We start from the raw sequence: 15,988 nt of genomic DNA, 5'->3' as shown, positions 1-15,988 counted from the left end.
CAAACTTAAGAGCATGGAACAAAGGAAGGGGGACTTGAAAACGAGCTTAATTGGAAGGTCGAACCGTTCGATCATACAATATTTATGCTTCGAACGGGCGATCAAGGAATGGAAAGGAATAGAAGAGGCAAGGCAAACAAGCCATACCATATTTGCAATAGGCAGACAAGTCAAAGTCAGTTTAGGGTTCGACCGGTTCGAATCTTCGTTCCACCGGTTGAGGTCGACATTTTCTGGGCAGACAAGTCAAAGTTAGTTTTAGGGTTCGACCGGACCGGTCGAGTTCGACCGTTGGATTTCTTTTTGGGTCCGACGGTAAAAGTGAGTTTGGGGGTCGAACCGTTGGAATCTTCGTTCAACCGGTTCGATTTAGGGTTCGAACGCTTCGATCATAGACTATTTATGCTTCGACCGGTTCGATCAAGGACCACCCTAGTCTTTTCTTGGTTCGACCGGGGCGATCATAGACTATTTATGGGTCGAACGTTCGAATTAGGGTTCGACCGGTTTCGACCGGTTGGGAATAGACTGTTTTTGCCTTCGACCGGTTGGAATCTTCGTTCGACCGGTCGGATCATAGACAGTTTCTTTTTCCCTCGGTAGCAATATTTCAAATTTTGTCGTTCGTTCGTTCGATTTTTTTCGCCCCCTCTCCCGAACCCTCTCCCCCTATTCGGAGGATGCCCTGAGCTACGCCTATCGACCACTAGCTACCTATCGACCACCTATCGACCACTAGCTAACATCTAACACTAGCTAACATCTAACACTACCTAAAGCCTAGCTACAACAGTGAGGAGGATGCCCTGAGCTACAGATTTAGCTGCAGGTTTTCTCTCTTGTGACAATGAAGCTTCGCCAAGGTGTGACTTCTATCTAATAATTCAATATGACGCTCATGATTCGTCTTTAGTACTCTTCTCTTCCTAACCTCCTAATAAAGAAAATTAGCTCTTTCAAGTAAACCCTTTCTCCATACCTCTTACCCCGGAGGAGAGAGGGAGAGAGAATAAGCCCTCGTAATTCAATCATATAGGCTCAGAGCTGTAGTGATTTGTCCGAGGATGAGATCGATGCATCAAGTTAGATGCTTTACTTAACTTATATTGTCAGACATTGGCAGCTAGTTTCATAGAAGCCGGTCTCGTCTGGAAGAGTAGCCTTCCTTCTTCACGTAGGATCATCCCACTTTCCCCTTCCTTCCCTTGGTCGAGCTAGTTGTGGAAGATAATTCTTTAGTGGTCCTAGCCAGCCCAGGCCTAAATCCGAAATGTCGGAAGCGTTTGAAAGGGTCTTGAAAAGGCTCCCCGGGGAATGATAAAAAGCGGGAAGTCAAGCTGCTAGCCGGGAGTTTGATGGAGCTGCTGCGAATAACTGAATTATCATGACTGGAATCAGATGTACCGCAGAGGAGCATCAACCAGCAGTAGCGCTGGATAGAGGACTTGATTTGGATAGGGTACTTGATTTTGAATTTATAACTTTTAAAATAATTTTTTATTTTTAAATTTATGTTGCATATTTTAAAATTCATATCATAATTTATATGTTTTACATTCTTTATTTTTAAAAAAAATTTTATATATATATATATATACATGTCCCGATCCCGATCTCAGAGACCTCGTCGCCGCTCTCACCTCTCCCCGTCTCGATCTCACAGCTCTGCGAGAGAGTTCGTCGCCACCGTCATCGCCTCCCCGTCCCCATCTCGCAGCTCTACTCTGCGAGGTTACGCGCCGATGCCCGAAGTTAGGTTTTCCGCTGTCGCCGTCGCCTTCAGTCGGCGACACGCCGCCGGGAATTCAACCTAAATTAGTTAGGTAACTAACAGCTGTGGAATGGGCTGCCACAGTCATTCAAACTGCTTTCAGAGCATTTCTGGTATGTTAATTGATTTTGTTAGTTGTATTGCAAATATCATCAAAAAGTTTCCTTCATATCAAATTAGTTTAATTTTTCTTTAAATAATCTCAATTACAGCAAAGTGAGGTAAATTGAGATATGAAACATTAATCATGAAGTAGAAACCTAAATGAACCCTATTTTATTGTCAATCTCATTCCACCCAGGCTAGAAGAGCTTTACGAGCTCTGAAAGGGCTGGTAAGGTTATAAGCCCTTGTTAGGGGTCATGCTGTAAGAAAAGAAGATGCAATAACTTTTCGCTGCATGCAAGCTCTTGTCAGAGTTCAGACTCGTGTAAGAGCTAGATGAGTACGCATGGCATTAAAAAGTCAAGGATGTGCCTAATTTTATGAAAATTTGACCTTTTGTTTCCGTGTCTTAGTTTCATCAAGATAAGTTAAATTGTTGTTTCTGTTTAAACTGTTTTGAGTGACTTCTATTCTACAATTATAATACAGGAAGGATGGCGTGACAGTGTTGGCTCTGTGGAGGAAATCCAGGCAAAGTTGTTGAAGAGGCAACAGGAAGAAAATAGCAGTACAACACATGGTATTTGGCTACTTGTGTAATCCGAAAGTTTCCTTTTTTCATTTCTTGAATTTTTCATTTCCCAATTTCTTTTTATAATAATCTTTTTCTTCTTTTGGGAAAGATTAAGCATCTTTTGTATATAAATGAATTTTATTAACCTAAAAGATGATGATAAATGTTCTTTTTCTTTTCAATTTCAAACTGGAACTGTCTATATATTTATTTTCTATTCCAGCAAATGAAACCGATGTAAATTCAAATATGGCATTAGATTTTTGTGAAAATCCAATAAGCCATTCTGCTTTCATTTTTATAAATATGCTTTCTTTTGAAGAAGATCACTATTTTGCTAATATTGATTAGTTGCTGGAGTGTGTTAATTCTTGATAATGTATCTACTAATCTTTTAGTTATAAATGCGAGTGTGTATATCTAGTGTATATTTGTGGTAATATATCTTCTAATATTTGGGTATGTTTTCCCTCCTTTTCTTAGTAGTTAATATTATATGAGCCAGTAAATTGACTTTACTTATGCTCTAGTGGCAAGCAAGTTCAAGGAAGCTAGCTGCCCCTGCAGGTTAGGAACCAGATAAAAATAATTGGGGTTGGAATTGGTTAGAGAGATGGATGGTTGTACGCCCATGGGAGAATAGATTCCTTGATATTAATCTCAGAGATGGGGTTAACCTTAATGAAAATGGAACGACTGAAGGAAAGAATGCTGTCAGCATGTCCAAGACTCCCTCCAAAGCTACTGGCAGAAAACCCATTTCAACTCTGCAATCCAATTCACTTCAATGTCTGAGGGAAGTGGAGAAGTTATCAACCCGATCTGCTAGCTTAATGACCTCTTCTGCCCTTCATTCCAGTAAGCCAAAACAAAAATCATCTGATGAGGCATGTGGAGAAGTTACTTCCCGAGTTTTGGCAATTGGTTCTTGATCATACAGCAATCCCAAGGAGAGGACTTTTCAACTGGAATCATAGGCTAAGAGGTTGTCGTTGCCAAACAGAGGCATGGCATTTCCCAGAAGTATATTATATTCAAAGTTTAGCCTATACATTGTAGCAGTTTGTTTTCTCAAAATCGTATGTCATTTTTTCCTAGTGTTATTATACTTTTTTATGCATCTCTAGTTCCTATGTTATGTTTTTGGATACTATACAGCAAATCTTGAATGAATAATTCATCTAGTGTTCTCACTTGCTCACAAATATGTTTTTGACAGCATGCAGGCTTAGGAGTTGGAAAACCAGCTTCCTATAAAGTTGCAATCAACCAGTCAACAAATACGAAGCCGTTTAAAGATACACAAAAGTCTGAAAGGGAAGATAATGAGATTCCTATGAATCCATCTTCAAAAACAAAGGAAATGAAGACATAAGAGACTAATTCTATTTGTTGTTGTAGTATCTAGTCCTAGGTTTTTTTTTTATCTTTATCAAACATTCTATTGTACATATTTACATGAGCTTGTTCGGGTATTTCCCAGTTGGTGTAATGTGTTACCCCATACATTCAACGTCGGTCTCGGACCAAGATGATCCATCATGGTCAGATCAGATTGCCATGTTGTATTATGAGTTGCAATTGTGTACTATTCTTATGTTTTATGCAATATTCTATGTAATCGTCCGTTTCATCAACTATCTGTACTCAAATGTTTCCATATCCTTGTTTTAAGGATGTAATGGTTTTGTTTAGATTAACCGAGTGAGAGTTAGGATGGTTGTGTCATGGATGTGTGATAATGTCTATATTTTAGTTTGATTATGAACTGCATTCTTAAGATGTGTATTGTTGTGTATTCCATGAAGCCTGATACTCCCATGAATTAAAGAGTTTGAATCTTAATAGAAATGAATATTCTAAAAATCGATCTTTAACTGTAACAATTTCACTTGTATAGGCTTTCCAAGAGTTTGTACAGAGATATCTCAGAAACATGGCAAGACTTCTGGCGTTATCACAATATGTACATTTAGTGCAAGTAACATGAGAAATCAGATGGTTCTCAGCAAAATGCACAAGTGATCGAGTGATGGCAGGCAAGTTAACCATCCTCGCTTTTGAGCTAAAACAATTTAGCATTCAGTCTAGGAAGATTCCTTCATATCATCAGCCCAAACGTTATCCCACGAACCGCTAGCTTTTAGGACCCTCGACGAAATGTTGCCCGGCGGCAGTTGGAAACTCACCAGGAGGTCTCAGTTGCTGCTGTTTTCTAGGCTTTGTGCGGATGCCCAGTATTCTCAAAACAAATCTCGTGAGCAGAGTTGCAGAAGAAGTGAGCTCACCAATGTAGCATTCCGGAACGATCAAAAAGCTACAGGTGTTAGCTAAGTGGTCAAATAACCTTGTGACATCCTGGAATAATAAAGACAGAGCTAAGTTTGGCTACATGTCTAACCTGAAGAAGAGCAGTCATGAACAAGTGGAAGGCCTAAGTTCTGATCGATTAGTATAGAAATTCAACCGAAGAAATTCACAACATCATGCATCTGCAAACAATATTGGAAGTACAATAAGTTACACATCTCATCTTGTTTCATCAATCAGCAGTACAGTAAAACAAATCGATGGCAGATTGTATACTTGTTTATTGCAAAGCATGCTCCGGTTGTTAATGGAGGTCGCAGATCTTGGCATCGGCGGTGTAGCAGCCCAAGATCCTTGAGAACTCGGCGATCAAGGATTGTCAAAGATCAGTCTAAAAGATTTTCAAAGAATAATTATCTGTACAGAGATTTTCAAAGACCAGTCTAAAAGATTTTTCTCTCCACGATGAAGTTCTTATTTCCTCGCAGAATGGTAGAGCTGTGAGATCGAGACTGGGAGAGGTGAGAGCGGCGACGAGGTCTCTGAGATCGAGATCGGGACAGGGAGTCGACGAGAGGGAGAGGCGACGAAGGGGAGAGATCGGGATCGGGGGTTAGAATAAGGATTTAGGGTTTTTGCTATTTTTTAATGGCGGAATCGCTAGCCACGGCGAAGGATCGGGCGGCGCGTCTTCCCGCGGCGACGAAGGCGAAGGATCGGGCGGCGGCATCTTCCCGCGGCGACGGATGGCACAGATCGGGCGGCGGCGGCTGCGTCTTCCCGCGGCGACGAAGGCGAAGGATTTCAGAGATCGGGAATGAAGGATTAGGCCGCGCGATTTTGGGAGAGCCTGGATTTGTTTCGTCGCCACGGTGGAAGCACGCGAAGCGGAAAAATCGCGCCACGTCAGCTGTCGCGGAGGAGTCGCGGATGAGGAGTCGCGCGGCATATCAACACTCCGATATCCCTTATGAAGTATTTACTGGCCAACCAGTCACCAAATCGTTCGGTCTCACCTTCTCTTGAAGTCCTTGCATGTGTTTAGCAAAGCTCGGTCTCAATGTAAATAAAACCCGATTTCGGGAAATATTTCATGACTTCTGGCTAAATCTCAATTCATGCTAGCAATAGCTGTTGGTCCCCTAGCCATCTGCTCATTGATACGAAACCACTTGTGTGATGCCTTGGCGGGAAGGGGAAAGAGCAACAAGGTGAGGGATCAGTGGTGAGACAAAAGAGAAGGGAACATGGAGTTCTTCTTTGTGGATCCTTCATCCCTTTAGCATGGATAATCCAATTAATCAAATGCACCCGATATTTTTCGATTCGACTGGACCAACCGCACTATGTTTCACTTGCTCAATCTATCCACATGATTGATCTATTTACTGGATTTGATCGATCTATCATGATCTGATTGATTTGTCAATCTATCTAATTTATCCATTTGGTTTAATCACTTGCTTGACTAGTACAATTGTTTGAGCTATTTTGTGGATTGAATGTCGTGATAATATGTATTCTTTGAAAACTAAAACAAGAAATGGACTGAAACTATTTTTTTAATGAATATTATATTCCTTATCATTTCAATTAATAGAGATAAATAAAACAACCCCGATAAATAAAATTAAGCTTGATTGGATTGAATAAATTGCATCGAATAGATTGGCTAGATTGAATGAATATGCAACGTGAACCAATCGAATAGAAATGATTAAATTAATGTATCAAATGACAAAATCAAGTCGAGCATTAATAATAGATTTAGATCATTAAATAGATTAAATTAATCAAGCATGAAATACCAGAATTTTAAAAGTTGATCTTTGAATATAAATTGTAATCTAAATTTATCTGATAAATAAATTAGAAGGAAATGCCTACCACTCTAACTGAAACAAATGTATTCAAAAAAAATAAAGTTAAGTTGGACACATTAGACTGAACCAAATAGATGAATCAGATTTAACATTACAATGAAATTTAAAAAAATAAAAAATGCTTCATTTTATTTCATTTCAATTTTTTTTATTTTGTTTAGAATTGTCAAACAGATTCACTCATAACGGGATGAACTAATCCATAAAAAACTTATCATATAATTGGGTGAATCGATCCACCAACTTGACATATTACGAAATCTTCAATTCAACTCAATTTAAGACGGATTACGGATTAGACGAGATAAGCCACGGGCCTATTAAAAAAATTAAAAATAATAAAATTTTTAAATTTAAATTACAATTTAAACGGATTAAATTTAAATTTTTAAATTTAAATTGCTATTTAGACATATCAAACCTATTAATTTATTAAGTTTATTAATTTTAAATTAAAAAATATTTTTTTTTAATTCACGAATCAATTCAAATCCATCATAAATCGTCCTACGTGAATTGTAGACCTAAATAGATTGATCAATCTAAATTCATTTTAAAATGAATTAATAAAATTTTAATTTAATCTGAATTATCGGATTCTATCCAAATTGGACTCTAATTTTGCACCAATCTGATTGAACCCGATCTCATTTTATTCCGTTCCATTAACTGAAAGATGGGGCCCATCACAGTCCCAGAAAAAGCACATGGTATTCTCGTGATTCGATCGCAAAAATAAATCGCATCATTTTCCTCTTCGCCCTTTCCTTCTCTCTCTCTCTCTCTCTCTCTCTCTCTCCGCGTAGGGGAAGAGAGCGCTCCTCCCCTCTTCCCTATCAAGTTCGCCAACCGAATCATTATCGAATAGATTCGGTTCCGGATATCAACCTCCGATTTTTTTTTCTCTGGCAATTGATATTTTTGTCGCAATCATCGCAGATCTCTCTTCCTGAAGCAGGCCGCCGGTTCCTTTTTCTGAATCCCTGCCCGCATCTGTTCGGACAGTTTTCCTCTTCCCCTGCATGCAAATCGCTTGAGCTTTGCTCGCATTCTTGGTTGATTTCGCCGTCCAATTGCACTAGTGGACGCGATTCTTTCTCTTCGGAATGACGCAGTAGCGTAGATTCCTGCGAACACTAGAGGTAATTCAGTTTCGATCTGTGCTCTCTTTCAAGCCGTCTAGGGTTTATTTTTTTTTAATTTAGTTGATCTGTCGATTTAGACCGCAAAATGAACGATTTTGCGCTTCATTTTGGTAGATGAGCTGCTTCAGGTCGTAGGGAAGAGGGTGAGAGGGGGGTGAGGAGGGGCGGGGCGGGGGAGGGGATTTTGGGATGGAGGAACCATCTAGGTACAGTCACAGTCCAGCCCATTTCGCTGTATTACGAAGAGACCATGTAGGCCTCAAGCGGATCGTCGCCGCACTCCCTCGCCTCCCCAAGGCTGGGGAGGTCACCACTGAGGAGGAATCCCTTGCCGGCGAGCTCACAGCTGATTCTGTCTCCGCGACCATTGACCGCCGTGATGTTCCCCATAGGGAGACCCCTCTTCACCTTGCTGTCCGGCTTCGTGACCCTATCTCTGCTGAGATTCTCATGTCAGCTGGCGCTGATTGGTCTCTTCAGAACGAGAATGGCTGGTCTGCGCTCCAGGAGGCAGTTTGCACCCGTGAGGATTCAATTGCCATGATCATTGCTCGCAACAACCAACCCCTTGCCTGGGCTAAGTGGTGCCGTCGTCTACCTCGCATTGTTTCGTCCATTGCACGGATCCAGGATTTCTATATGGAGATCACATTCAACTTTGAGAGCTCAGTGATCCCATTTATTGGAAGGATTGCACCATCTGATACTTATCGAATATGGAAGCGAGGTTCAAATCTCAGAGCTGACATGACATTGGCAGGGTTTGATGGATTCCGAATCCAGCGAGCTTCCGTCAGGGCTCTGATAAGGGCGGGCGTTACAAAGACTGTCTCTTTTCCAAGTAGACATACTTTAAGTGATCTGGTGGGAGTTTTAATTCTAGCTTTAGAGGTTGAACAAGGGACGGATGCAATTTTTCAGGGCCTGCTTCCAATATAGAGATCCCTACATAAGTATCAACAACATTGTTAGTGACATAAGAAGAATCATCATTTGTTACCTTAGAGTTGGTATCCATCTCAATCAAGGAGGTATCTGTATGACATTCTAACTCATCAAGCTTAGGAAGTCCTGCTCTCTTGGGGAATAATGCTGGCACTGGCTTTGGCTCTGGCTCTAGCTCTGGTGGATTTGATTCTATTTGTGAGTCATGCTCCATAACCTGATCAAATACTGAGATAGGTGTCTAAAGTGTAGAAGGTGTCTAAAATATGTGGTCTAGAATAGTTCTACAACCTCGGAGTACAATAGCGCTCTCATCCCCTATGGGATTGATAACATTCATTTTTATAAATTATTTTGGCCCTAATATTTGATATTTTGATCCTCTCATTATGTAACTATTAAGTATTAACATATTTTATGAGTAGGAATTTAGTTTGGACTATATTGCTTATTTCTACAAATTTTGGATTGAATCTAATATTTTCCATATATTTTTGTAGGAGACCTAAAGGGTCATGAAATTGGATCAAGTTCAAAGGCCCAACCCAGTCATGAAATTGGATCAAGTTCAAAGGCCCAACCCAACTCGGATTCATCCTTTCTCATCATATTTCAGATTCGGGTATGGGTTCACAAAGGATCCGCTATGACTACAACCCGCTAAGGAAGCTATAAAAGGACACAAGTTGGATTCATTAGAGACACTTCCCCTTTGGAAAACCCTAGCCGCCACCTTCTCAATCCCAAGCCACGCCGCCCATCTCCAAGCCACACCGCCCATCTCCAAGCCACACCGCCACCCTTCCATCGCGATCGAAAAGAAGGTGAGGCGATTCCCTATCTTCAAGCCGGTCGTTCTCCATCCACCGAGGAGTTAAGAGGATTCTCTTCTCTGCCGCATCACCTCCATCATCTACGGATTGCATTAAAGTTAGGGATTCCTTCCTTCGTCGCACCATTCGTGGAGTTTGCCTCGCTTCGCATCCATCTCCTTTGGCTAGAAACATAGGGAGAATCATTAGATTACCTTAATTTCGTGTCGTTAAATTCCTCTTACACTTTTGAATATTGCTTTCTCTTATTTGCTATTCATTCACTTATTTCTTTACCTTACTTTGTTGATGCACTTTGTTCTTGATATTTTCGATTGTTATTATGCTTAGTTCTTTTCGTTAATTAGATTTAGAATTCAAAACAACCCCCCTGTCCAATCTAAAAGAAAATTCTAAATCCTCAATCGTAATAACCACTAGAATTATCGTACATCGTCTTCAATCATTGAGAGATGACCCGAATTACCTTATACTACTTTAGTTAGGGGATTCGGTATTAATTAAGTTTGTGTGCTCATTTAGACAATAATCTGAGCCTCACATCAATTTTTAGCAGCATTGTCGGGGATTAAAAGAGGTGTTTAGGTAGTTCTAGCTTATTTGCATTACTTGCTTTGAAATTTTGATTGTCAGGGGTAAAATTATCCAATTGAAGGTAGTTTGTGATGAATTATTCATTTTGACTCCGATTGGCTTGAAATTTGGTAGGTTGATAGAAAATAGCCTAGGAAACAATACTCACTGCCTGTGGCAGTGAAATAAGGCCATTTTTAACCAAATTCCTTCATTTTGACCACCTTTTTATTTTTGCAAAAATTTTCAAAAAATTTATTTTCATTTTTTTAAATCTCATTTTCATTATATTTCATTACTGTGGTGGTCACAAAAATTTAAAAAATTATTTGGTACGTCTGTTCCTTCATATACTTGACTTTGTTGTGCACGGTTTCTACACTAAGTTGTGTCTTGTTTGCTTGCTTTCAGGTGAGGCTATAGTGCATGACAAGAGTATTTGAGGAACCCTTACTTGATGAGACCTAGGGATTGACATGAATATTTCATACCTTATAGAGAGCCTAGAAGAATTCAGTAATCAATAATATGACATTTTATAATAATTACAATTACAACAACAACACTCTTGGGGTACCAGATTTTGCTTATCAATCTTCTTATATTCAATATCCTGACCCTAGAGTGGATTTAAATCTTAAATCAGAGAGTTGGCAATCCCAAAACTTTCATGGCTTAGCAACTCAACCAATGTGATTTTGTGAAATATGTGCTAGTGCAATACATTCAACGAATATCTGCCCCTCATTGCAACTATATGAAGGATTTTCTTTCCCAAATCAGGTGACAACTGAAAATATGTATCAGAGCAACCCTCAATATCAGAACAACCCTATGTCATCTACCATAATTCTAGATTGAGGGATTCCTCAGATCTGAGATATGTGAACAACAACCCAACTTTGAATAACAACCATTCCAGCCTTATTCAACAAACTTTTAGGGGCTGCTAGGATTTCAGAGTGATTCAATTCAGTATGAGCCTCCACCAGTTTAACATCCAAACCCTATTTCTGGACCAAGTCACTAAGACTCTTCCACACAATAGCTAAAGGACATGATGCAGCAACTTCTCTTACAGTAATAAGTACAATTACAAGCATAATTTCAACAACATCAACAGAGGAAGGACATTGCCCTTCAAAATCTTGAAAGGCAGATGAGTCACATAGCTACTATTATCAGTTAGCTTCAGTCTCAGGGGTGCAATCAGCCATCATCTCAGTCAATTCTGAATCCCATAGGGGATGAGACACTTGTCTTAGTTTCTGATCAGGACAGGGAGCATGAACCACAAGCAGAATCAAATCCTTCTGAGCCAGAGCCAGCATCACAGCCAGAGCCAGTGTCATTCCCCCAGAGAGCAGGATTTCCTAAGCTTGATGAGTCTAAATGCGATGCAGATATATCCTTGATTGAGCTGGATACCAACTCTGAGGTAATAGATGATGATTCTTATTATATCACTGACAATGTTGTTAATGCTTATGTAGGGATCTCTATATTGGAAGCAGGGTCTGCAAAATTACTTACATCTCTTGTTCGACCTCCAAAGCTAAAATTAAAGCCCCCACCAGATCCCTTGAAGTACATTTATTTGGGGAAAGAGTCAGTATTCATTGCTGAGAACTCGGAGGCAGATCAAGAGGAAAGATTGTTGATTCTTCTAAAGCAGTATCAAAAAGACATAGAATTGACCATTACAGATATTCCTGACCTCAGCCCATCTCTTTGTGTGCATAAAATCTTCTTGAGGAGGACAAGAACACATTAAGGCAACCAATCAAGCATCACATGTTTTGTATCGAAGAATCTTGGGCAGTCAAGTGTTGGAACCTGGACATAGATCTAACTGGAGTTGAGAAGAAATTCAAGGTACAAGAATTGGAGGAACTAAGACTTGAAGCCTACGATGACTCATGGACTTATAAAAAGAAAACCAAAGCATATCATGATAAGCATACACTGCGGAAGGAATTTCAAGTAGGCAACAAGGTTTTGTTATATAACTCTAGACTATAATGGTTTCCAAGTATATTGAGATCCAGGTGGAAAGGTCCTTTCTATACTATGCATATTTTTCCCCATGGAGTGATTGAGTTGCAGGATAAGGCTAATGGGAGGACCTTCAAAGTGAATGGACACCGTTTGAAGAAATTTCATGATGGAGCTATGTAGACGGTGATAGAACATGAAAAGCTCAACAACCCCATCTACCCAACTTGAGGGGAGTTCGTTCATTCTTCTTTTTATTTATTTATTTATTTATTTTCATGCTTTAGTTGTTTTGCTTGCATACATACTTAGTTTTGCACACAGGTTTTGCATTTAGACATAGTATTTTCATTTACACATAAGTTGGAACTTAGGTTTCATTTCCTTGAGTGCTTGTACCATGCTTTAGGAGATGTGAAAGTTAGTTAAGTTTGATTATCTTGTTTTGAATTCTATGGCATTCTTAAACACTTTCCATGCATATGGTCATTAGTGTGGTGATGGATTCTAATTGACTTACTTTACTTGATGACTTTATACACCTAGTGAGGATTTAGCCATTTTTCTCATTATTGTGTGATATGCACTCATGTTGTGGAACTCTAGAACTTGCTATGCTTCTTTTTGAGACCACAAAATCATAAGCTTTGTGATGATGAAGGTTGTCTTATCTACATTTTTGGAACTTTTAATCTTGTTATGCTATCTTCTCTTTATGTAAACACCCTCTTCTTTTACCTCTTTGATAGTTTCATTCCTTACTCTATGTGACCTTCTTTGATACATCTTGACTAAAATAATTTACTGTTATCTTATTAAATTTATTGCCTGAAACGGTCAAATTTTAAGTGTGGAGGAAGAGATATACACTTGTAGAGGAGATGTAGAAAAAATAAATAATGAGAAGTGGTGGAGAGTAGGAGACATGCAAGCATATGGTAGTGAAACATCATGAGTTGCATTGAGTGGGAACTCCATTTACTTACATGCTATCTATTGAGAGTGAGAGCACCACCATATACACCATATGCCTTGTGAAGATTACATCAAGTTTTAGTTAATCATTTGCTTGAAATCATCATGCTTGTTGACATGTGTGTGAATTGGGTCTCTTTATGCCCTGGTTTATGAAAACTTGATAGTTTTAAGTAGCTACCTTTACTTTCTTTAAAGCATTGATATGAGTTACCTAGGGAGATGTTTGTTTTCTTTCCTTTCCTGAGACGTGCAAGAATAAGTGTGGAGGAATTGATAATATTCATTTTTATAAATTATTTTGGCCCTAATACTTGATATTTTGATCCTCTCATTATGTAACTATTAAGTATTAACATATTTTATGAGTAGGAACTTATTTTGGACTATATTGCTTATTCCTATAAATTTTGGGTTGAATCTAATATTTTTCATGTGTTTTTGTAGGAGACCTAAAGGGTCATGAAATTGGATCAAGTTCAAAGACCCAACCTAACTCAGATTCATCCTTTCTCATCATATTTTGGATTCGGGTATGGGCTCACAAAGGATCCGCTATGACTACAACCCGCTAAGGAAGCTATAAGAGGACACAAGTTGGATTCATTAGGGACACTTCCCCTTTGGAAAACCCTAGCTGCCACCTTCTCATCCCAAGCCACGCCGCCCATCTCCAAGCCACGCCGCCACCCTTCCATCACGATCGGAAAGAAGGTGAGGGGATTCCTTCTCTTCAAGCCGGTCGTTCTCCATCCACCGAGGAGTTAAGAGGATTCTCTTCTCCGCCGCATCACCTCCATCTTCTACGGATTGCATTGAAGTTGGGGATTTCTTCCTTCGTCGCACCATTCGTGGAGTTCGTCTCGCTTCACATCCATCTCCTTTGGCTAGAAACATAGGAAAAATCATTAGATTACTTTAATTTTGTGTCGTTAAATTCTTCTTACACTTTTGAATCTTGCTTTCTTTTGTTTGCTATTCATGCACTTATTTCTTTACCTTACTTTGTTGATGCACTTTGTTCTTGATATTTTTGGTTGTTATTATGCTTAGTTCTTTTCGTTAATTAGATTTAGAATTCAAAACAACCCCCCCCCCATCCAATGTAAAAGAAAAATCCAAATTCTCAATCGTAATAACCACTAGAATTACCGCACATCGTCTTCATTCGTTGGGAGATGACCCGAGTTATCCTATACTACTTTAGTTAAGGGATTCGATATTAATTAAGTTGGTATGTTCATTTAGATGACAATCTGTGAGCCTCACATCAGGGATTCAGAAATGACTAAGATGGTAGCGATGGTGGCTGATTGGACCCCTGAGACTAAAGCTGACTAAAAATTGTAGTCATGTGACTCATTTGTCTTTCCAAGTTTTCAAAGGCAGTGGCAGTCCTCTATTGATTTTGTTGAAGGAGTTGTTGCATCATGTCCTTCAGCTCTTGTCTAGAAGGGTCTAGATGATTTGGTCCAGGAATAGGATAGGAATGTTGGACCTATGGAGGCTCATACTGATGGTTATTCTGAAATCCTAGCGGCCTCTGAAAGTTTGTTGAATAAGACTGGAATGGTTGTTGTTCAAAGTTGGGTTGCTATTGTGCAAAATTGGGCTGCTGTTCAAAATCATTTCCATATCTCAGATCTGAGTAATCCCTCCATCCAGAATTGTAGGTAGATGATATAGGGTGGTTCTGATATTGAGGGTTGCTTTGATACATATTTGTTATTGTCACTTGATCTGGGAAAGAAAATCCTTCATATGGTTGTAGTGAGGGGCATATATCAATTGAATGCGTTGCACTAGCACATATTTCACAAAATCGCATTAGTTGAGTTACTAAGCCATGAAAATTTTGGGACTGCAAATTCTCTGATCTAAACTCTAAATCCACTTCAGGTTCAGGATATTGAATGTAAGAAAATTAATAAGTAAAATTTGGTACTCCGAGAGTATTGTTGTTGTAATTGTAATTGTTGTAGAATGTCATATTGTTGATTACTGAATTCTTCTGGGTTTTTTGTAAAGTGTCAAATGTTCACACTATAGTCTCACCTGAAAGCAAGCACACAAACAAGACAACTAAGTATAGAAATAGTACATGTCAAACTCAAGTATAACAAGGAATTGAAGCACCAAATGATTTTATTAATTTTTGTGACCACCACAGCAATAAAAGTAAATGAAAATGAAAAATGAAAAGAAAATTTTTGCAAAATAAAAAAGGTGGTCAAAATGAAGGAATTTGAGCAAAATTGGGTTTATTTCACGGCCTTTTGGCCGTGAGTATTGTTCCTTAGGCCATTTTCTGTCAACCTACCAAATTTCAAGTCAATCAGAGTAAAAATGAATAAATCAGCACAAACTAGCACTAATTGGACAGTTTTACCCCTGACAAGCAAGCTTCAAGTAAAACAAGCTAGAACTACCTAAACACCTCTTTCAATCCCTGACAACGGCGTCAAAAATTGATGTGATGCTCAGATTATCGTCTAAATGAGCACACCAACTTAATTAATACTGAATCTCCTAACTAAAGTAGTATAGGGCAACTCGAGTCATCTCCCAACGATTGTAGACGGTGTATGGTAATTTCAGGAGTTATTGCAATTGGATTCAGATTTTCTTTTGGATTGGACGAGGGGGTTGTATTAATTTCTAAATCATCTAAACAATAGAAAGAAAACACTAAGCATTAAGAACAACTTGCATTAACAAAATAGAAAAGTGCATCAAGTAAATAAGTGCATCAACAAAGTAAGCAAGTGAAAGCTAAAGACAAACAACATCCAAAACTGTAGAGGAATTTAAACAAACACTTGACATGCAAAAATCTAATCTATGCTCAGAAATGAAAGTAGAGTCAATCTAATGATTCT

The 15,988-nt window shown here is 39.0% G+C and overlaps 1 long non-coding RNA gene and 1 pseudogene across 1 annotated transcript; one reads left to right on the top strand and one right to left on the bottom strand.

Annotated features, from left to right (window-relative positions):
• The first annotated feature begins 1,598 nt into the window (after positions 1 to 1,598).
• On the top strand, positions 1,599 to 4,072 carry LOC141848325 (protein IQ-DOMAIN 5-like; annotated as a pseudogene).
• Positions 4,073 to 4,606: 534 nt separating this feature from the next.
• On the bottom strand, positions 4,607 to 5,548 carry LOC141848263 (uncharacterized). Its single transcript, XR_012603513.1, has 3 exons — positions 5,037 to 5,548; positions 4,852 to 4,942; positions 4,607 to 4,767 (listed from the first exon to the last, which is right to left on the bottom strand). It is a non-coding gene; the product is annotated as an uncharacterized LOC141848263 (long non-coding RNA).
• Positions 5,549 to 15,988: the final 10,440 nt, after the last annotated feature.

This window comes from Curcuma longa, chromosome 17, assembly GCF_044706935.1.
Source record: "Curcuma longa cultivar G26 ecotype Majalengka, Jawa Barat chromosome 17, ITB_CL_G26_1.1, whole genome shotgun sequence".
NCBI classification, from domain to species: Eukaryota; Viridiplantae; Streptophyta; class Magnoliopsida; order Zingiberales; family Zingiberaceae; genus Curcuma; species Curcuma longa.
Note: the sequence above shows the minus strand (reverse complement) of the source record. Positions and strands in the feature narration are given on the sequence as shown.